Source organism: Macrotis lagotis, chromosome 4 (genome assembly GCF_037893015.1).
Source record: "Macrotis lagotis isolate mMagLag1 chromosome 4, bilby.v1.9.chrom.fasta, whole genome shotgun sequence".
Taxonomy (NCBI): Eukaryota; Metazoa; Chordata; class Mammalia; order Peramelemorphia; family Peramelidae; genus Macrotis; species Macrotis lagotis.
This window is the reverse complement of record NC_133661.1, coordinates 88,516,176-88,539,063: the sequence shown is the minus strand read 5'-3', so window position 1 is coordinate 88,539,063 and position 22,888 is coordinate 88,516,176. Positions and strand designations below refer to the sequence as shown.

General features: G+C 35.2%; 1 long non-coding RNA gene across 1 annotated transcript in view; it reads left to right on the top strand.

Moving 5' to 3' along the window:
* The window catches only part of LOC141521184 (uncharacterized), a 30,349-nt gene extending 7,740 nt beyond the window's left edge, over positions 1 to 22,609 (top strand). The window contains exons 2-3 of the long non-coding RNA XR_012477860.1: positions 12,139 to 12,237; positions 22,579 to 22,609. This is a non-coding gene — a long non-coding RNA (uncharacterized LOC141521184). The remainder of the gene's footprint in view (positions 1 to 12,138; positions 12,238 to 22,578) is intronic.
* Positions 22,610 to 22,888: the final 279 nt, after the last annotated feature.

Below are 22,888 nucleotides of genomic sequence, written 5' to 3'. Positions count from 1 at the left end.
TTTAGTCATGCAATGCCTTAAGACAGAAACAAAGGGTGTAAACCTCAGGGAGATAAATTTTGGCTTAATGATATAATGATGATTTACATATATAGAGGACTTTATGCTTTACAAAATACTTTATATGGATTAGCTCACTTTTCCTCATAACAGTCTTAGGAGGCAGGCTGAGCAAGTTGATTTATCAACATTTAACAGATGAAGAAAAGTGACTTGGAAAGGCTAGATGATTTGCCCCCAATCACATAATTGGTAAATTGCAGGTTCAGTAATTAAATCTAGCCTTTTAAAAAAAACCATTCTATTTCATCTTGCATAAACAAGAATTTACAACAATTATAGAAGATCACCCCATATTCCCCAACTCTAAAAGGGTTCAAGAAGAGGTTAATTCAATTTTAATGATACTGGAGAGGCTATTCTTGCATGCAGATGGGAGGCTAAAACAATCTCTAAAGTTCCTTCTCTTAGATTGTATAATTCTATAATTGGAAATTATGAGTGTTGGTGAGACTACATAGCTGCATCATGATTCCACTTTACCATCCTCTTTCCAGATCAAATATTATATAACTCAACTATTTTCAGTGAAATACATAATTTACTCTTTGATACAGGGATGTTATGATGGAATGCAAAATATATATTGCTATCCCTACTCCATCAAAAGCTCTTGATTCAATTGAACTAACTAGAAAAAATACCAACTATTAAAGAATAAATGAACATTGGAGTTGTACTCGAGTGATCATGTAGGTGCAGCACAGTAGATAGAGCACCAGGTCTGGAATAAGGAAGACCTAAGTTTAAATCTGACCTCACATACGTATCCAAATACTCTATGACCCTGAACAATTCACTTAATCTGGTTTGTCTCAGTTTCCTCATCTATGAAATGAAATGGAGAAGGAAATAGCAAACCATTCTAGTATCATTGCCAGTAAACCCCCAAATGGGGTCACATAGATATGGACATGACTGAAACTACTGAATAACAACAATGAAACTAAGACCTAGAGAGGAAAAAGGGCTTGTCCAAAATTGCATAGTTAAAGGTAAAATTGAAACAGGAGTCCATATCTCCTTAGCTCTTAGGTCATGCTCCTTTTCTTACACTAAATTGGATCTGCCTATCTATCCATCTGTCCATGAAAAAAAGCTAGGGCTACATGTCTCCTGAGCTCTTCTTAACATTAAGTATATCTGAGCTGATCAGGATATCTTTTAGGCACCTTTTACAATTATTGTCTCTCAATAATACCATTTTATTGCTGGTTTTCATTTCATTTATCTCTACCCCAATTTGCAACCCTTCTACCTAAACCTGAAAATCCCCACCTCCTACAAAGAAAGGCACGTGGACCCAAGTATTTAGGAATGAGTTCATGAGCTTTAAGGAGAACACAGATTAGTGACATGATACTATGAGAATGTGATAGCTTTCTTAGATTTTGCAGATTGCATAATACCACTGTAGACAACAGCACCAATGTGACCTGGGAACAAGTCTCCAATGATGGATTAAGAGCAACCTCTAAAAACTGACTTTTCAAAAGTTTTTCTGGGGAATTTGTAGAAAATCCGATTTCTACCAATACAACCTCTGGGAGATAGAGGAGGCAACTGAAGACAAGGGACTATTTGTTAGCCTATGGTGAAAGAAAGGTTATTTTTCAAAATGCTATTGTTCACTGGGATTGAATTTATCTGAACAACATTATCCAAAATAAACAATGAAAATGTCTCTAAAACCTTAAAGAATCAGCTTACAAACCATTCAAATGGAGGATATGGAGATGGCTTAAAAGAATAGTAAGACCAAGAAAGATGTTGCTCACCTGAGTACTCTTTCAAATTTGTCTTTGTCTCCATTTCATCTTTTGGAAATATGTCAAAAGGCATTTTTTTTTAAAATTTAGATTGGCTTTTTATTTTCGTATGTCTAAAGAATCTAGAGTCAATCAAATTTCTGGTTCTTAATTTGCTCAAGGTTATATTAGGTCATTACTCAACCAAAAATCCAAGGATTGGGGCTTCCTGGAATTTCAAATGCAGTTATCAGCCTCATTCTAAATTCTCCAGAATTGCTCTTGGATATCAAGTTCTCCAGGGACAACAAGAGAAGAAGGATCAGATTCCTTCCCTTTCAATTTATTATACCCCCACCCCATCTTACCCTGAATTTTAGTCCACATTTTAGAAAGGATTTTGACAAAAACAAATGAAGGGCAATCAAGAAAGTAAAGAAAACTCAAAGTTGTACCACCAAAGGATGCTTGAAAGAAAATAAGACATGGACTACTGGGGAAAGAATATAAAGTTGGAATTAGAAAACTGGTGTTCAAATTCTAGTTCTAATACTACCACTGTCTTATCCTAGGTAAATCATGAAGTCATTTCCCTATCAATTCTCTTTTTCACTCACTGTAATGTTTCAACCACTCTCTTAACTGTCCTATCAGAATTTCTACAAAAATCCCCATTCCTCACTCTTTTAGCTAATGGCACACACTTCTTTTCCCTTTCTTCTAATTTCATATCCCCCAGATATAATCCTGCACTAATTCCTCCTCTATACTTTTCTCTGAAGAGGTTGTCCTTCTCCTTGCCAAGGACAACCCTTTTCTATGAACCATTGATCCCATCATCTCTCATTTTCAGCAGATTTCATACATTATCTTCCTTCTCCTCTCTCTAGTCTTAAATTTCTTTTTCTACTAGTTTCTGCCTTACTATATACCCAAGTTTCCCCCATCCTCAAAAAAAAAGAAAACTCACTGGCTCTTACAACCTCCACTACCTTTGCATGGTGCACCCTTCTCTCTTTCTTGGATAAGCTCCTTGAATTAAATGATTTACACTTAATTGTTTTTACTTCTTTCTCTCTCATTCTCTGCTAAACATTTGCAATATTCCTCCTGACATCATAATTTACTAAAACTGTTCTCTATAAATCTATTTATGATCTTTTAAATGTCAGTGTCTGTCACTATGCTTCTTGACATCTCTGCATCATTTGTTTCAATAATTTTTTGTTTCAACAAATCTTTTATTTTTATTTTATATTTTGTATTTTATTCCTACAATAGTCATATTGTAGAAGTAAACATAATCTTCTCCCCCACAAAGAAAGAGAAATCTTAAGAAAAATGAAGTGAGAGAAAAAAAGTGTGATTTATTTTATATTCAGATATCATCAGCTCTGTCTTTGGGATGGATAGCATTCTTTATCATAAGTCAATCAGAGAAATTGCTTCAATATTGTTTCCCACAGTAGCTCTTTCTGGCTGAATTTCCCTCCATCCTATTCCCCTCACCCCCATTTATTCTATTGTCTCTCTCCTTTCACCCTGTCCCTCCTCAAAAGTGTGACTGTCCTCTCCCATAATTTTTCTTATTTTCTGTCACCTATACCCAACCTCCATTCCCCCTGCCCCCTTTCTCACATGCCCTTCCTCTCCTATTTTCTTCTAGGGTAAGATAGATTTCCATACCCAACTGAGTGTGTATGTTATTTCCTCTCTGACCTACTTACAATGAGGGTGAAGGCTCATTCACTCCCCCTCACCTTCCTCTTCTTCAGCATTGCAAAAAGGTTTTTCCTTGCCTCTTCAATTTGAAATAACTTAATCCATTCTCCTTTCCCTTTAACTGCCCTAATTAGTGAAAAGGTTCAAATGAATTGTCAATATCCTTCTTCCCATGCAGGAATATATGTAGGTCAACATCCTTAAATCCCTTATAATTTGCCCTTCCCAACGACTCTCTTTATGCTTCTCCTGAGTCCTGTACTTGGAGATCAAACTTTCTGTTCAGCTCTGTTTTTTTTCAGGAAAGTTTGAAAGTTCCCTATTGTATTGCATATCCGTCTTTTCCCCTGGAAGAGGATGTACAGTTTTGCTGGATAGATGATTCTCTGTTGTAATCCGAGGTCTTTTAGCTTTTGAAATATCATATTCCAAGCTCTAAAAGCCCTTAATGTACATATTGCTAAATCTTATGTTAATCCTGACTAACACTCCATGATAATTGAATTGTTTCTTTCTGGGTGTTTGTAATATTTTCTCCTTGACTTGGGAGTTCTGAAATTTGGCTATAATATTTCTGGGAGTTTTCATTTTGGAATCTCTTTCAAGTGGTTATTAGTGGATTCCCTCAATTTCTATTTTACCCTATGCTTCTAGGATCTCATGGAAATTTTCCTGGATTATTTATTAAAAAATGAAATCTAAGTTCTTTTCCTGGTCTTGACTTACAGGTAGCCCACTAATTTTTCAGTTATCTCTTCTAGATCTGTTTTCCAGGTCAATTGTTTTTGCAAAGAGATATTTCACATTTTCCTCTAGCTCTTCATTCTTTTGGCTTTGTTTTATTTCCTGATTTCTCACAAAGTCATCAGCTGCCTTTAGCTTCCATTGATATTTGAAGGAGTTAGTTTTTTTAAGAGTTTTTGTATCTCCTTTTACATATGGCCACTTCTGCTTTCTTAAGGCATTGTTCTCCTCATTGACTTGTGGACTGCTTTTTCCAAAACTGGCTTTTAAGATGTTATTTTCTTCAATATTTTTTGTATCTGGCTTTTGTATCTCCTTCACCATACTGCTGACTTGATTTTTTGATTTTCCCACATTGCTCTCATTTCTCTTTCCAATTTTTTCTCTACTACCCTTAGTTGATTTTCAATTTTTTTGAGTTCTTCCATAACCCAAGACCAAATAATATTTTTATTAGAGGCTTTGGATAAAGAAGCTTTGACTTTATCATCTTCTGAGTGTGAATTTTGATCCTCATAGGACCAAAGTAATCATCTATGGTTGGATGTTTTTTCTTCTGTTGTTTGCTCATTTCCCCAGCCTATGACTTGAATTTAACTCTTTTGTGAGACTGCTTCCAAGGTAGAAAATGCTTTTGAGTGTTTTGCAGCTGTTTTCAGGAATACCTCCCAGGGATCTCAATTCCTTCAGGGTCTTATGAGAGACTCTGTCTGTTCTCCTGGCCTGTGCTCTGGACTGTGGATGACTACAAGCACTCCCCTTTGTCTAGGAACTGTGAGGAGGGTCCCTGCTCAACAATGGGAGTAAAACTCCTTTTCCTGAGACTAGAGCCCTGACTGGAAGCTGGATCTGAGGGATAGTAAAGAGACCTCTGCAGTCTATTTGGACCCCTTACTAGACATGGACTGAGTACTCTGGAAGCAGCTGCCTGGTGGTTCCCTGCCAGGTGGCTCCCCTACTCCTGGTTCCTAGGGCCAGGACTGTGCTGAGGCCTGGGATGGACTGGTCTCTGAACTCACTAGTCCAGCAGAGTTTTCCCACTGACTTTACAAGTTTTCCTTGGCAATCCCTGGGCTGAGAGGTCTAGAAACTGCCTCCATGGCCACAGACTCAGGCACCCCCAGGAACCCAGGCACCCCATGATCTGTTCCTTGATGGCTGGAGCTGTTTCACTGTGTTGTGGTTTGCTCCAGTGTTACTGGTGGATCCTTTCTAACCCCAGTGTTGGGGGAGACAACTTCCAAGATGTCTTGGACTGGAAAATTGCTTCAATCAGTCTTTCTGTGGGTTCTGCCATTCTAGAATTTGGTTAGAGTCATTATTTTAAAATATTTGGAGGGATCTGGGGGAGACATCCAGGGAGTTCCTGCCTTTACTCTGCCATCTTGGCTCCAACCCTCCATCTCTGCATCATTTGGCACTGAATACCACCTTTTCCTGGACACTCCCTCCTCTCTGTTTTGACAACACTATGCTTTTAGTTTTTCCTCTTACCTATTTAACTTTTTCTTATCATTCATTTTTCTTGGACTTTCATCATACCTTTCTGAATGAGGGTTTATCTTCAAGATTCTGTCTTAACTTGGATCTTTTCTTTGCTATCTTTATATTCTCTCTCTTACTGTAATCTCATCTGCTCGAGGGTTAATTTCTAATCTCTATGCAGATGACTCTTAGGTACTAGTATCCATTGGTTTTGTCCTCAGTCCCATATCATGCTTAGCCTATTGGACTGACAGTGGTGAAAAGCAAGCTGTAAAGGAAGGTTGGACTCAAATTGTAAATGACTTGTATTGCCAGACTAAGAAATGTGGACTTTACCCTGTAAGTAATTAGGAACCATTAAAGTATTGGGGTAAAAGTGACAAATTGAAAAGTTTTAGGAAGATTAATCTAATATGTGTATATACATATATATATGTATATATATATACATATATATATATGTATATATTATATTATATAGGAATGGGAAAATTGATATCAGAGAGACAAGTTAGGAGAATATTATAACTATCCAGGTAAAGGGGTTATACTTTTAGACCTAGAAGGGATATTCAAGGTGATCTAGTCAGCTCTAGTTTACAGGTGAGGAAACTGAGTTTTTAGGGGTTAAATGATTTGAACTGGGTCATACAATTAGTAAGGGAAACTAGAATATGAATATAGCTCCTCTGACTCCAAATGCAATGTTCTTTTCATAATCTGCTAAAGAATTTTCATTTGGACTAAAATGCTGAAGGAGCACATGAGGGAGGATTTTTAGGTAGTGTGTAGTAAAATGGAAAGAACATTAAATTAGTGTTCTAATTTTAGCTTTGTTCTTTCCCTGTATAGCTTCGAGTGTTTCTTGGTTTCTTTAACTATAAAATGGTATAATAATAATAATAATAATAATAATAATAACATCTTTCTTAATTACTTAACAACTATGATGATTGATTGAAAAGAGCTTTAAAAAGCATAAATACTATATAGATTAAAGGACTGATATGAAGAACTTGTGTCTAGGGGAAAATGGAGGTCAGGGAGAAGGAGATGCAAAATATAACTGGTTTCAGGTCCATAAATGGTAGTGTGACCCTAAACACACCTAAGAAGCTTTTCCTAACTACTCTAGTTCATAATAATCTTGCTTTCTGACCTCCCACTGCATTTACTGTCTAAATTACATGTTTTGGTCCATATTTCTGGTATCACTTCTGTAGTATATATGGGAATTTTGTCACCTTGGTTAGTCTCCTAAGGGTGGATTTTTGTCATGTTTCAGTCATTTCAGGCATGGATGACTCTTCCTGACTGCATTTGGAGTTTTCTTGGGAATGATACTGAAGTGATTTCCTTTCTTTTCTTTTTTTAACAACAGAGTAATTTATCTATATATGACCTCCTACCATCACAACTTCAACATTGAATCTTCCCCTATAATAAAAGAAGAGTTAAGCAAAAGTGACTAACAAAATGACCGATTTGGATATTTTTAATATTCACATCTATCTATCACAAACAAATAAGCATCCTTTATCATTTTAGATCCTTTATCATTTGGTCTTTGGAACCAAGGTTAATCAATATAATTATCATAAGTCAGTTGCTTTTTAGTGTTGTTTAGTTGATATTGTTAGTATTGTAAATTTTGTTATTTTGGTTCTGCTGACTTCATTCTTTATCAGGTCTTGACAGTTCTTCACTTGTTTTTTTTTTTTTTCTGAATACTTTGTTAACACATAAGTATATATTCCATTCTATTTATCCAGTATGATCAGACATTCTCCATTCAATGACCTCCTACTTTGCATCTAACATTTTTAACCACTAAATTGATGCTATGAATATTAGGGTGTTTATTTAGAACTTTTCTTTCTGCATTATACCTCTTAGGTACATATGTTCAATATGTATGTTCAAGATATAGTCAGTAGTGGAACTACTGAATCAAATGGTATGAAGACATTAATAAATTTTCTTGTACAACTACAAATTGTTTTCCAGAACAGCTAAACCAACTTACATACTTCCACCAATGTATATACAGGTATTTGTCTCCCCATGGGCACTCTGTCTTTGACTAGTTTTTATCATTTATCATTTTTGTCAAATTGATGAAAAATTAAACCTCAGAGTTTTAATTTTTCACTTATTACTTACTTAAAACATTTTCATGTAATTATTAATAGTTTTATTTCTATTTTGAAAACTATTATAAGTGGTTTAGACTATATATAGTAAAACTATTGCTATGTCCAATTCTCCAGGCACTGTGCTACATCCTGAGGTTACATAGACAGTGAATGGATCACTGGTCTCTGTTCTCAAATATTCTGACACTCTAAGTCACAGGCTTAATTATGTATGTCTTCATATTAGATATTGTGATGCTTTAAAATAACTAAAAGAAATTCATGGTTGAAAGGAAGGATAGGAACACATAGGATGAGAACATAATATAAAAAAATTATGAAGCAAGAGGTAAAAAAAAAGAGAAATTTCACTGAAAATAACTGGAGACAATGTAAAATGCTTGAGAGTCTACTTGCCAAGACAAATCAGGAAACTATATGACCCTTACTACCAAACACTTTACATAAATCAAGTCAAATATAAACAATTGAAAAACCATTAATTGCTCATGGGTTGGTCAAGTCAATATAATAAAAATGATAGTTCTTCCTAAGTTAATTTACTTATTCAGTGCCATATCAATCAAATTACCAAATTATTTTTGTAGACCTAGAAAAATGATAATAAAATTCATCTGGAGGAACAAAAGGTCAAGGATATCAAGAGAAGTAATGGGGAAAAATGTAAAGGAAAGTTGTCTAACCATTCCAGAATACAAATATTTTTATAAAACAGGAAACATCAAAACTATCTGGTAATGACTAAGAAATAGAAGGGTGGATCACTGGAATAAATTAAGTGTACAATACACAGTAGAAAACAACCATAACAATCTCATGTTTGATAAACTCAAAAATCCAGACCTTTAGGACAAGAATTTACTACTGGACAAAAATTTCTGGAAAAACTGAAAAGCAGTTTGGCAGAAACTAGGTATAATCTAACACCTCACTCCTTATATCAAGATAGTTCAAAATGGCTACCTGATTATGATATAAAGGGTGTTACCATAAGCAATTTGGGGGGCATTGAATAGTTGACCTATCAGATCCATGGATAATGGAAAAATTGTCAAACAAAAGAAAGAGCATTATGGGATGGAAAATGGCTAACTAATTACATTTAATGAAAACAGAACGAAGTCAATACAATCAAGATTGAAGAGAAACAGAAAACAGGGGTCTGGGGGAATGGGGGGAAAGTTACAGCAAGTTTTTTTTAGGTTTTTGCAAGGCAAATGGAGTGAAGTAGCTTGCCCAAGGCCACACAGCTAGGTAATTATTAAGTGTCTGAGGCAGAACCTGAACTCAGGTAGTCCTGACTCCAGGGCCAGTGCTCTATTCACTGTGCCACTTAGCCACCCCAGCAAGTTTTTTTTTTAGATTTTTCAAGGCAATGGGGTTAAGTGGCTTGCCCAAGGCCACACGGCTAGGTAATTATTAAGTGTCTGAGGTCGGATTTGAACCCAGGTACTCCTGACTCCAAGGACGGTGCTCTATTCACTGCGCCACTTAGCCGCCCCTTCAGCAAGTTTTTCTAATGAAGGTTTCATCTCTCAAATATATAGAGAACAGAGGTAAATTTAGAGTAATAAAGTCATTCCCCTATTGATAGATGATCAAAAGATATGAAGTCAGTTTTTAAGATAAAGAAATCAGAGGCATCTATAGGCATATGAAAAAATGCACTAGATCATTATTAGAGAAACATAAATTAAAATAACTCAAGTACTACCACACATCTATCATATTGAATAACATAATAGAAAAATAAAAAGACAAATGTTGAAGAATATGTGGGAAAACTGGGACACTAATGCATTGATGTTTGAACGATGAACTGATCCAACCATTTTGGAGAGCAACTTGGAACCATGCCCAAAGGGTCATGAAACTGTGCTTTTCCTTTGACCCAACTATAACACTACTAGGTCTGTATTGCTAGGAGATTTTTTTTTAAGAAATTAAAACAACCTATTTGTACAAAAAAATATTTATAACAATTCTTTTGGTGAAAGCATAGAACTGGAAGTTGAGGGGATGCCCATCAATATAATAAATATATATAATTGTGAAAGAAAAACCATTATGCTATAAGGAATGATGAGAAGAATCATTTTGGAAATCTGGAAAGACTTATCTGAACTAATGAAAAGTAAAGTAAGCAGAACCAGGAGAATATTTTACATAGAAATAGTAATAATATACAATGATCAACTATGAATGACTTTGCTAGTCCCAGAAATACTAAGATCTAGAATAATTGTGAAGGATTTATGATGAAAATAGTATCCACCCCCCAGAAAAAGAATTGATGAGTCTAAATGTAGATTGAAGCATAGTGTTGTTTTATTTTTCCTGAGGTTTTTTTTACCATTTTCTTTCACAGAATGACTAAAATATAGCTATATTTTGCACAACTGCTCATGTAAAATCATTATCAAATTACTTGCTTTCTCAATTATGAGGGAGTGGAGAAAGGGTGGGAAAGAGTTGAGAACAAAATAGGTAAAAATGAAGATTAAAAGTTGTATGTGCAATTGGGAAAAATACAATATTGAAATACTTTAAAATGAATTGAGTGTCTGGTTTGGAGGGATAATGACTGATTCTGTGCTAGAATGGTAGCACAGTGGCTAGAGTAAAGCCGTTGTACAAAACTACAAAGAATGAGGAAGTAGGGGAAAAGAGAAACTATAATATTTGCATTGACCAGGAGCCAAAATATCTAATATCTTTGCAAAGCAATTGTTTTATTTCAGTGCATCTTGATTTAATTCTCCTGGGTCTGGCATATGGTACATATGAAAACTTATCTATCTACCTGTTACTTTGCACCAACACAAAGTAAATAAAACAAGTGTCAAAAAGTTATCCTAGTGATATGGAGCCTAACTAAAATGAATGTGAAAACTACAACACAATAAAATGGAAAGGGGGCATTAGGAAAAGTTTTTTCTTCAAAGTTAATAGGAAATATCTGAGGATTTCATTTTCACTGGAGTAGTTATCAAGTGCAAATAATTACTTCAAGCAAGTCCAGATAAAGGAAAAGAAACATAAAGATTAGTGTAGTTATAGCTTTAAGGTGGCCCAATCACTCTTAAAAATAGGATTTATGTAAGAAAAGTGATTAAACTGGTCATACTCTTTGACCCAGTGATCTCTTATTAGATATGAACTTTAGGAGGTCAAAAATAGGAAGTTTTAATCTATGACAAAATATTTACAGCATATCTTTTTTGTGCAGGTAAAAAATTGGAAATAAAACAGAAGCCCCTCAGTTGCAGAATATCTGAATGAACTGTTTTATATGAGTTTAGTGGAATATTACTGTGCCATGAGAAATTATGAATATCCAGAATTCAGAAAAAATGGAAAGATTTGTATAAAGTTTTGAACTGTGAAATGGTAGAAGGATAACTTACATAAGAATGAGTATAAATGAGGTCAATTCCTGAGCTGAAAAGTCAACGATAATGACCCTGGAAAACATAAAATTAAACAGTTCTCTCCACACTGCAAAAATATAGAATATAATGATAATACAATTTATTTTGTATTTTATATATGCTAATTATTTGATACAATCCTATGAGATGTGTTATTGTTATCACCATTTAACTCTGAGGAAACGGTGACAAATTTCAATTGACTTGCTTAGGTCACACAGCTAGTAAAACATATGAATAAGAATTTGAACTCGGGTCTTCCTAACTCTAAGTCCTGTGCTCAAACCACAGTACCATCTAGCATACATTGGGCAATGGGATCGTTATATTGGCTTCCTTCATTCAAGTTTTTTTTTTCTTTATTACAAGGCAGATTTTAGTTCTAGTGACTGGAGTGGGGTAGAGGGATCCAGAAAGGAGCATGATATAAAAATAAAATTTATCAGTAAGACTTATTTTTAAAGAATAAGTACAAAATAAAAGCATAAGTGCATATGAATTTGAAGAAATAATTTTGGGAAGTAAGGGAAGGGAATAATATGCAAGAATCATTGAAGTAGGGGTGGCTAGGTGGCACAGTGGATAAAGCACCGACCCTGGAGTCAGGAGTACCTGGGTTCAAATCTGGTCTCAGACACTTAATAATTACCTAGCTGTGTGGCATTGAGCAAGCCACTTAACCCCATTTGCCTTGCCAAAAAAAAGAATCATTGAAGTAGAGAGTAATGTTGGTCAGAATACTTATTTCCCTGCTAACTGATTTCTAGATACTAAAGAATTGATATATCTCAGTTTGCAGGTGGAGTAATAGAAGACCTGGAGAACGGCCTTGGAAAGGACATCCCTGGAGAAACAGAAACCAGGAAAATATGCCAATGGAGCAGAGAGAAGGTAAATAATTATCAAACCAATCCCTTTCTTATTCAGATAAGAGGCAAGAAGGAAGTGCTATTCTGAGAATTCAAGAATTCTTATTATGAATTTAAGCAATAATATTGATAAGAAATAATTTATATCAGGCTTGATAATGTTAGAATGCTTTGAAGAATGATGAATGATGTTTGAGAACAGGGCTAGAAATAGAATATTTCCCATGGAAATTCTTGCTCCCATATGTTGTTCCCATCTGACAACAACAATTTTGTTGTTTCCTCTCTATCTTTGTTCTTGCTTAATATTATACATAAAAGTTGACATTTCCATAGTATTCTACATTTCATAGAGTCCTCTTCATGTATTGATTTTTGATATGTAAAACACCTGTGAGATAAATAGCACAACTATTATCTTCTCTAGTTTGCAAATGAAAAAAAAACAGAATTTTTGATATTGTTCATTTGTGTCTGACTTTTTGTGATCCTATCTGGGGTTTTCTTGGCAAAGTTACTAGAGTGGTTTAACATATCTTTTCCAGTTCATTTTATAGATGAGGAAACTGAGGCAAATACAATTAAGTGTCATATCCAGGGTCATAGAACTAGCAAGTGTCTGAGGTAATATTCGAACTCAGAAAGATGAGTTTTCCTGACTCTAGATCCAGCATACTGTCTACTGTGCAACCTAACTGCCCAGAAGAAAATGAATATTCATTGTTTAGCTGAGTTGCCCAAGATCACATTTGGCAATTAATGGCATTAATGAGATTCAAATCAATTTTTTTAAATGCAACTACTTTGTTTTCACAATGATGATGTCCTACACCAAAAGTTCTTACTTAATTTAACCATACCTGTAAGGAAGATAATGGATCAGGATTGCTAAATTAGTTTGGTGAGCTCTAGATAAGATTCAATGCCTCCCAATATCAGGTTCCACATCTACAAAATGAGGACACTAACTTCAGCTCTCAACTAAAGTATCAAAGGAAATAACAAATATGACAGTACTTTTAAAATACTAGGTGTCATACATATACAAGTGACTACTATTTTACATCAGTATGTTCTGGAATAAGTGGAAAGTATATTTAAGAAAAAGACAGGTTATCAGGACTAGTCCCAAGTCACATATTAACTAACTGAATAAGTTAGAATTATCATAGTAGAGGTAAAAGGGACTTTAGTAGTCAGCTCATCTAATAACCTTATTTTGCTGATGAGGAAATTAAGCCCAGAGAGAAAAAGATTGCCCAAGACCACCCAACTGAAAAGTGGCATAGTCTTACTGTAGGTGTCCCTCAGGGTCCTATCCTGGGCCATCTTGTCTTCTCCCTCCATTGTCCTTCCCTTGATGAACTCATCAGTTCCCAAGGATTTAATTACCATCTCCACAATGATTCTCTGATTCACCTATCCTTCCCTAACCTTTCTGCCGACCTTCAATCTTGCATCTCCAACTGCTTTTCAGATAACTCAATCTGGAAATCCAGTGGACACCTTAACTTCAATATATCCAAACAGCTCATTATTTTTCTCCCTAAGCCTTCCCCAACTCCTTTTTTGTTGCTATAGAAGCCAGCACCATATCCCCAGTCCCTCAGACTCACAACCTAAGAATTATTCTGCATTCCTCAATAACTCTCACTCCCTTATATATCAAAGACTTTGTCAAAGTCATCCACTTACCCTTTGCAACATCTCTCATAGAAACCTCCTTCTTCCTTCTGATGCTGTCATTACTCTGGTTTAAGCCCTCATCATCAAACAAACCAGATTATTGATGACTTTGCCTGTCTGAAATTTCTCTCTCCTCTAATCTTCAGATATATACTGATTTTTCTGAAACTTAGATCAGATGATGTTATCTCACCTACCTAATAAACTTCAGTGGTTCCCTCAACCTTCAAGGTCGGATATAAAATGTTCTATTTGCATTCAAAGACCTTTATAACCCAGTCCCCTCCACCCTTCTAGTCTTTTTATATTGTATTTCCTGACAATAAATGGCACTGACCTTCTGACTGTTTCAAGAATATAACACTCCATCTCCTAGCTCTGGACATTTTTTCTGACTCTCCCCCTGTACCTGGAATGCTCTTCCTCCTCCTCTCTGATAACTAACTTCTCTGGTTCCTGCTAAATCACAATTAAAATCTCACCTTCTCTAGGAAGCTTCCCCTAATCCTCAATGGGGATTTCCTCTGTCAATTATCTATCAATTATCTTATATACAGATACAATATATCTTGTATCTTTGTGTATTTTTGATTGAATGTTGACTCCCCCATTAAGTGCAAGTGTCTTTGGCTTATTTTTGTATTCCCATCACGTAGCACAGTAGAGCCATCACTAGCACATAATAGTCATTCAACAAATAATCCACTGATTGATGGATGGATTATGTCATAATGTGGAACCTCTCTTCTGATTCGCATTCCAATGTTCCTTCCATTAGACCATTCAACTTCTCTGAAACCTTAGGCAAATCTCACAACTTTTATGAGCTTTAGTTTGTTCATCTGTAAAATAAGGAGGCTAAAAATCATAGGATATAAGTATATATATATATATATATATATATATATAATATATATTATACATACACACACAATTATGGAGCACAGTATACATATATTAATTTGACTCCCATAAAGGCCTATTGAGGAAGCCCCTATTATCTCCAATTTAACAAAAAAAAGAAATTGTGACTTTGAAATGTTAAACGACTTGCCTAGGTCAAATCATTTGTGTGAACGTGCTGGGTTTTGAACCTGGGTCTCTTTCTTCACAAGTTCAGTTCTTTACTCATTATTCCATGTTGAATCCCACATTGATTGAGGCAAAATGGGAGGATTTCCTTTAATAGAGAAAGAGGCTAAGCAGGTCAGTGCACAGAATTCTGGGTGAGTTTAAACTCTGCTTAAGTCACTGGAGATCAGCAAGTTCCTCAATTTTCTCATCTATAAAATCAGGATGGTAGTCCTTCCTTGTTGTGAGGATAAAACAAGATAAGATGGACAAATGATACACAAACCTTAGTGTATCATATAAATATCTACAGTAACATATAAATATCAGTTAAGATATTGATGGTGATATTGTTGGTTAGCCTCCAAAGAGTGAATTAACCTGAAGCAGCAGGCAAACCAGAGGGCACAGTCAAAAGTGAGCAGAATGAATAAGATCCCAGGAAACACTAAAGAGATATGCCATTCACTGGATTTCCGGGCTTTTTTCTGGGTCTCCCCCCCAAGACTGGTTCACAGTCCGACTAGTGGCTGGGTCTGGAAGGTGTTCTGGACGCGTGGAAGTTTACTTTGAAGGAAGTTGGGGAACAGTGTGTGATGACTTCTGGGATCTGAAGGAAGCCCAGGTGGTGTGCAGACAGCTTGGGTGTGGCCAGGCTGTCTCGGCCCCCGGAAGAGCTCATTTTGGCCAGGCCTCTGACCAGATTCTTCTGGATGACGTGTACTGTTCTGGAGGCGAAAGCTACTTAGGACAGTGCTCCCATGCAGGCTGGTATGTGCACAATTGTGGTCACAAAGAAGATGCCGGTGTGATTTGTTCAGGTAAATTCCTTCTTTACACTTTGGCAAGCTGATTCTTTTTCTGGAGATTTTCAAATCTTTCTGCATTCTTCCATCAGTTTTGGAAAATTAATACCTCTGATTAAAAAGGCATCCCTTTATTCAGAAATATAATTCTTCGTTGAAAAAGAAATTCAATGCATGGAAATTCTCAATTAATAAATTAATATGCTAATTAATCAACCTAATTCTGATCATAATCCTAAAAAAATTTATTGAATACTTCTTGTATGCAAAGAACTTTATTATAAATTGACATTCAGGTAACATCTTAAAGTTTATAAAGTATGTTAATAATAGCTATTGTGCTTACTATGTATCAAGTACTATGCTAAGCCCCTTACAATTATTATCTTATTTGATCCTCATAGCTATCTTGACAAGTAGATGCTATTATTATCCTTATTTTGTAGATGAGGAAACTGAGGCAAACACAGGTTAAGTGACTAGTACATAATCATATAGTTAGTAAGTGTCTAAGGTTAGATTTGAATTCTGATTTTTCTGAGATCCCTTAGCTCTGTGAAGTAGCTCATTTATCAATATTCCCAAGTTAAAAATGAAGAAATTGAGGCTCAGAAAAGTTAAATAAATGACTTTCCCAAAATCAGAGAGCCCATAAGTATTGCAGGTGAGACTTGAAATCAGACCTTCCTGACTCCAAGTTTTAAATATTCTTCATTATACCAAGTTGTCCCTCAATACTTTATAACACCATGAAGTAAATACTATTTGGAAAACAAATACTTTCTAATCAACCAAAAGGAAGGAACCCCCCCCCCAAAAAAATGAAGCATTGGAATCTAAAAGTTAAAAAGAGAAACTAGATGTGGACAAGGGCAAGGGGGGGAAGTTCAGTCGAGGACCTCACCTAAATTTTAAATGCTCTCTAATATATAAATTTCATTGAATATTCAAATTAAGTGTGCAATTAGTCAAACTCTTTGGCTACTTAGAGTTTATGGAAATGGAAAAGACTCTATCATCCTGAAAGAGAAGGTTGACAGCTCTAAGGTTTTGACAAACTATATTAATCTTCAGGACTTTTCTTCTTTCTTTTTAATTGTAATTCCCCCCCCCCCAATGATAAACCTATCTGTCCACTCATTGATCTTGAAGTTAAAAATAAGTCGTAAGTGATAAGAAATGAGTTCAAACATTACCCCACCTTCTTCTTACCTTATGACAAAATGTCTGTCACTTCCCAATCCTCATCAACCCCAATTCCATTCCCTGTCTGAATTTGGTGGGCATAAATAAAAGTCAACAGAGTTTTCAAAGAGATGCTTGGTACAATTGAAGTTATTTATTTTGAATTTTATATAATATCAAGTAATTATTATATTTTTCCTCATCTTTCTTAGCATTGAGATCATTTAAAATCAATCATTTTTTTAAATCCTTACTCTTTCCTGATTTTCTCATGTCTCTATTTTTTAAAAATAAGAACACAATAAACATTATTAGATTTGAGCTGTGGGCAAAAACTGGGTTTGAACATTCAAAAAGCAACTGACATTCAATCAAAGGATCATGCTTAGTATAGATGCTTCAAGGGTCATTTTTAGGAAACTATCTTCCTAGTTTAGAACATCAAAGGCCTTCTCAGTTAGCCAAAGTCTATTTATTTCAGCTATCTATTAAATGACAATTATGCCCAATCACTGGGTTATCATAATATGTTCCACTAAGCATAGGCTTTCTGATGTTTTTTCTGTATCCCCTCATTTCTGATGGACTGAGTAGGCATTTTCTATAACTCAGAAACTTTGGGAAATGGTCCAGAATCTCTAAGAGGACTTTCTTCATTTTCAGCATGTATCTAGGGATGGGACTTTACTGAAGCTGAAAATACCTTGTGGTTTCAATGTCTCTTAATGGTTGGCAGCAAACAAATGTAAACCTAGATACTCTGTATTTAAGGAAGGGTTTAGAAGGGATAGAGAAGGAGAATTTTTAAAAAGTTCCACAGTAGCTTCAACAAGGGATTCCCTCTAAGGGAAACTGATGGCCACCTTAAAAATTAATTACCTAGTTCTTAATTCTCCTACCCCCCTTCCTTTTAAAAGATTCCTTATGTATTATTTTAAAACATCTATGCATCTCATTGCTGAATAGTCAAGGATGACCCTATCAACTTTCTAACTCCTGTTCTCCTAGTCATCTAATCTAATGTGGCCATAACCCCTGTAGAATGGGAGAGGAGGACAAAATAGAATGATGGAACGTTAGAGGTGAGCCTCCAGAAGTCACCTAGTCCAGTCCAGTCCTTCTCATTTTACTGGCCCAAAATGGAGGAGTGATTTGAACAAAGAGAGTGAGACACTGGATTAGAACCCACGTTGTCTTTTTACTAGTTTCATGCCTCCTCATTCTATATGATCTCCTCATTCGCCAAGTCTGTAATAACTTTAACATGCTCTAATTCAGAGAAGAAAAAGAAATTGAAGGAATTAAGAATTGGGAAGGAAGAGACAAAACTCTCACTCTTTGCAGATGATATGATGGTTTACCTAGAGAATCCCAAGAAATCATCCAAAAAATTACTGGAAACAATTAGCAATTTTAGCAAAGTTGCAGGTTATAAAATAAACCCTCATAAATCCTCAACTTTTCCATATATGTCTAGCAAGATACAGCAAGAAGAGCTAGAAAGAGAAATCCCATTCAAAGTAACCTCAGACAATATAAAATACCTGGGAGTCTATTTGCCAAGACAGACTCAGAAACTTTTTGAAAACGATTATAAAATACTTCTCACACAAATTAAATCAGATTTAAATAACTGGGCAAATATCAACTGCTCATGGATAGGTAGAGCTAATATAATAAAAATGGCAATTCTGCCAAAACTAACCTACCTGTTTAATGCCCTACCAATCAAAATTCCAAAAAAATTACTTTAACGAGTTAGAAAAAATTGTAAGTAAATTCATATGGATAAATAAAAAGTCAAGAATTTCCAGGAACTTAATGATAAAAGTGCAAAAGAAGGGGGCTTAGCCCTACCTGATCTAAAATTATATTATAAAGCATCAGTCATCAAAACTGTTTGGTATTGGCTAAGAAATAGAGTGGTGGATCAGTGGAATAGACTAGGTGCAAAAGCAGGAGACAATTATAGTAATCTGCTGTTTGATAAACCCAAAGAGTCCAGCTATTGGGATTAAAAACTCTCCCTTTGATAAAAACTGCTGGGAAAATTGGAAGTTAGTATGGAAGAAACTTAGATTAGACCAACACCTAACACCCTTTACCAAGATAAGATACAAATGGTTACAGGATTTAGACATTAAAAAAACAATACTATAAGCAAATTAGAAGATCAAGGACTAGTTTACCTGTCAGATCTATGTAAAGGGGAGCAGTTTATGACGAAGGAAGAGTTGGAGAACATCACCAAAAACCAATTAGATGATTTCGATTACATTAAATTAAAAAGCTTTTGCACAGATGAAACCACTGTAACCAAGATCAAAAGAAATGTAGTCAATTGGGAAACAATCTTTACAATTAACGATTCTGACAAAGGACTCATTTCTAAAATATACAGAGAACTGAGTCTTATTTTTAAAACAAAAAGCCATTCCCCAATTGACAAATGGTCAAAGGATATGCAAAGGCAATTTACAGATGAGGAGATCAAGCAATCCATAGCCATAGGAAAAATTGCTCTAAATCATTAATTATTAGAGAAATTCAAATTAAAGCTTCTCTGAGGTACCACCTCACACCTCTCAGACTGGCCAATATGATCAGAAAGGATAATGGTCATTGTTGGAAGGGTTGTGGCAAATCTGGGACATTATTACACTGTTGGTGGAGCTGTGAACTCATCCAACCCTTCCAGAGAGAAATTTGGAACTACACCCAAAGGGCAACAAAAATGAGCATACCCTTTGACCCAGCAATATCACTACTGGGTCTATACCCTGAGGAGATGATGAAAAAGGGTAAAAGCATCACTTGTACAAAAATATTTATAGCAGCCCTGTTTGTGGTGGCAAAGAATTGGAAATCAAATAAATGTCCTAAATTTGGGGAATGGCTTAGCAAACTGTGGTCTATGTATGTCATGGAACACTATTGTTCTATTAGAAACCAGGAGGGACAGGATTTCAGGGAAGCCTGGAGGGATTTGCATAAACTGATGCTTAGTGAGATGAGCAGAACCAGAAAAACACTGTATACCCTAACAGCAGCATGGGGGTGATGTTCAACCTTGAAGGACTTGCTCATTCCATTAGTACAACAATCAGGAACAATTTGGGGGCTATCTGCAAAGGAGAGTGCCAGCTGTATCCAGATAAAGAGCCATGGAGTTTGAACAAAGTTCAAGCACTATTCCCTTTAATTTAGGAAAAAACAGATCTTATTGTTGGATCTTGTTTGTTCTTAGACTTTTTCTCTCTTCCTTAAGGATATGATTTCTCTCTCATCACAATCAATTTGGATCAATGTACAACATGGAAACAAAGTAAAGACTGACAGAGTGCTTTCAGTGGAGGGGTGGGGGAGAGAAGTAAGATTGGGGGGAAAATTGTAAAACTCAAATAATATCTTTAATAAAAATAAATTTAAAATAAAAGAAAGGCCAAACCAAAGCAATTTTTAGATCTGATTTAGGAGGGTCTTAGGAGGCTCAGGAGTGTCCTAGGCCTTGGTTAAATTCATCACAATGTCAGCTACAAAACAGTTGCATCTGCAAGATCTCACCATCTATGGGAGTTTCTTCCTTTTTTCAGATTCTATTCTGCTTTTCCTTTAAGAGAGCAGCTAGGACACTGGATGATCTCTGTTTTATGACTTACTCAAAATTAAAAACTAAAGTTATTGAAAGAGTATTTTTGTCATATCTTTCAAGGACTTTTGTATAATTTTTACATATGCAAGAGATGCTGTTTTTGCTCAATGAAATAAAATTCTTGTTAAAAATATCAGCAAAAAAAAACATGCTCTAATTCCAGACTGGGATTTATTTTTAAGAATTGAAGGCCTTAAAAAGGGGGTGCAGCTAAATGGTAAAGTGGATAGAGCACCAGCCCTGGAGTCAGGAGGACCTGAGTTCAAATCTGCCCTCAGAGACTTAATAAATAGCTAGCTATGTGACCTTGAACAATTCACTTAACTTCATTGCCTTGCAAAAAAAAAAAAGAATTGAAGACCTTTTCATTTGGAGCAAACCTGTTAGTGTTAGCTTTCTTTTCTTTAACTCTATATGCCTTTCAAACCTTTGCACAAGTATATGAATTCTATTTGAAGAGTGTCTGGCTTGAAATTTACTTCTACTTTATCTAAAGAGGACAGTTCAGTAAATTAATATGTTATATATAGCCATAAGTTCAGAGAAGCATGTAAATAATTCAAGAAAATTGTCTCAAAATAAAGAAAACAAGCTCTTTTCAAATATCATAAAAAGTTCACATTCTAATCTAGTCATGAAAGTTATTAATGAACTTCTACTTAGGCAACAATTAGCCTACGCATTTCATCATTTGAAAATAAATTGTATTACAATCTGTAATTAAAACTTTTCCTTCTGAGTTTCTTCATTAGTGAAAAGTAGTACAGTTTCACTTCTCTCTTCTAAATATATAAATTTTTCCATTAAAGTCCTACTCTGTCATCTCACTGGGGGATTGAGGTAAACCTGCCTTCTTAAAGGCTATGTACTAGCAGAATGTCACTCATGGTAGGGTCTCCTGAAGCTGGAAAGGTTTTGATTATGGCTGGGATGATTAGCAATGTCTGGTTCTTCAGGATCTTAAAGAGATTCAATATCTAAAAACTGACCAAGATGTGACTCACAAAGGCTGATTTTGTAGAGCCTGCATTCTTCACACATAGAGGATAAGCCTCTATATGAGGAAATCCAAAATCTTTTGAAGATCGTTTTCAAGATTGGCTGCATTCTTCAATGTGATTTTAATTTATCTCGTAGCAAATTTTTTTCCAAGAGAAATATGTCACTACATTTATAACAGATGGAAAATATATTTATAAGCAATTATTAGGAACTCATCCCATGGTGCATTGAGGAATCCTTTCATAGTGTTCCAATTGGCTGAGTTTAAAGCAGTTTGGATTCCTTTCAGCTGTTAATATAATTCAATGAAGCAGGGTAAAGTTGACTATATATATGCTAAATTCCACAAGGGAGAGGAAGAATCTAAAATCCCAGAGGTTCCTAAATTTCAAGCTAAAAGGGACCCTCACAGATCATCTATATCAATTCCCTATTATACAAATGGAAAAGAATATGTAACAGGATGTAAAAGGCATAGTCAAAAATTGAATCTCTCAGACTTTTGTCTCAAGGTGACTTTTTTCTATCATGCCATCCTGCTTCCTCTATGCCTCATCTGGTCTTTTTAAAATAAAGGACAGATTACATCTTGTATTCTGTTCATTTCCTGAAGCCCTCATTTCAGTCCTCACTTCCCCAAAAGAATAGCAATGGATTAATAGAAAAATTAATTCCTTCACTTTAATGAATAAACAATAAGTTATCCCTCCCCAATAACAAAGGCTTTATCCTTTAGAAGCAAGTACAATAATTAGAAATTGCAGGAATCTGTTTTGGAGGAAAGAAGAGAGAGTTTTTCAAAAATCAAGCTAATTTTAGTCTCTCATACCATAAGACCAACTATCACTTACATTTTATAGACCCACCTAAGCACCAGGTACAGGGAATCTCAATCACTGCATTTTTCCTAAAAAGAAGGAATTAACATTGATATGCAATGTTTCATTTCTTCTATTCATAGGTAATGACTTTGAAAGCTCTGGAGCTTCTGGTAAGACTCAAACTCTTTTATATCAGAATGTTAATAAGTCTCAGATTTCTTTGATATTGACCTCTTCCTCCAATGAATGATGTAGTTATACCATACTGAATCTCAACTAGATGTATACATATTTATTCATTAAGTTAATTTTATATGGATATGTTTTCAGGTAACATAAGCAATATTCCTTTCACTTTAACTGAACAGATGTAGAAATTAAAAGATAATTGTCTGCCACCTTTCACATCTAGAATGTTCCCTTTGCCTTTATGAAGGAAAATATTTTTTT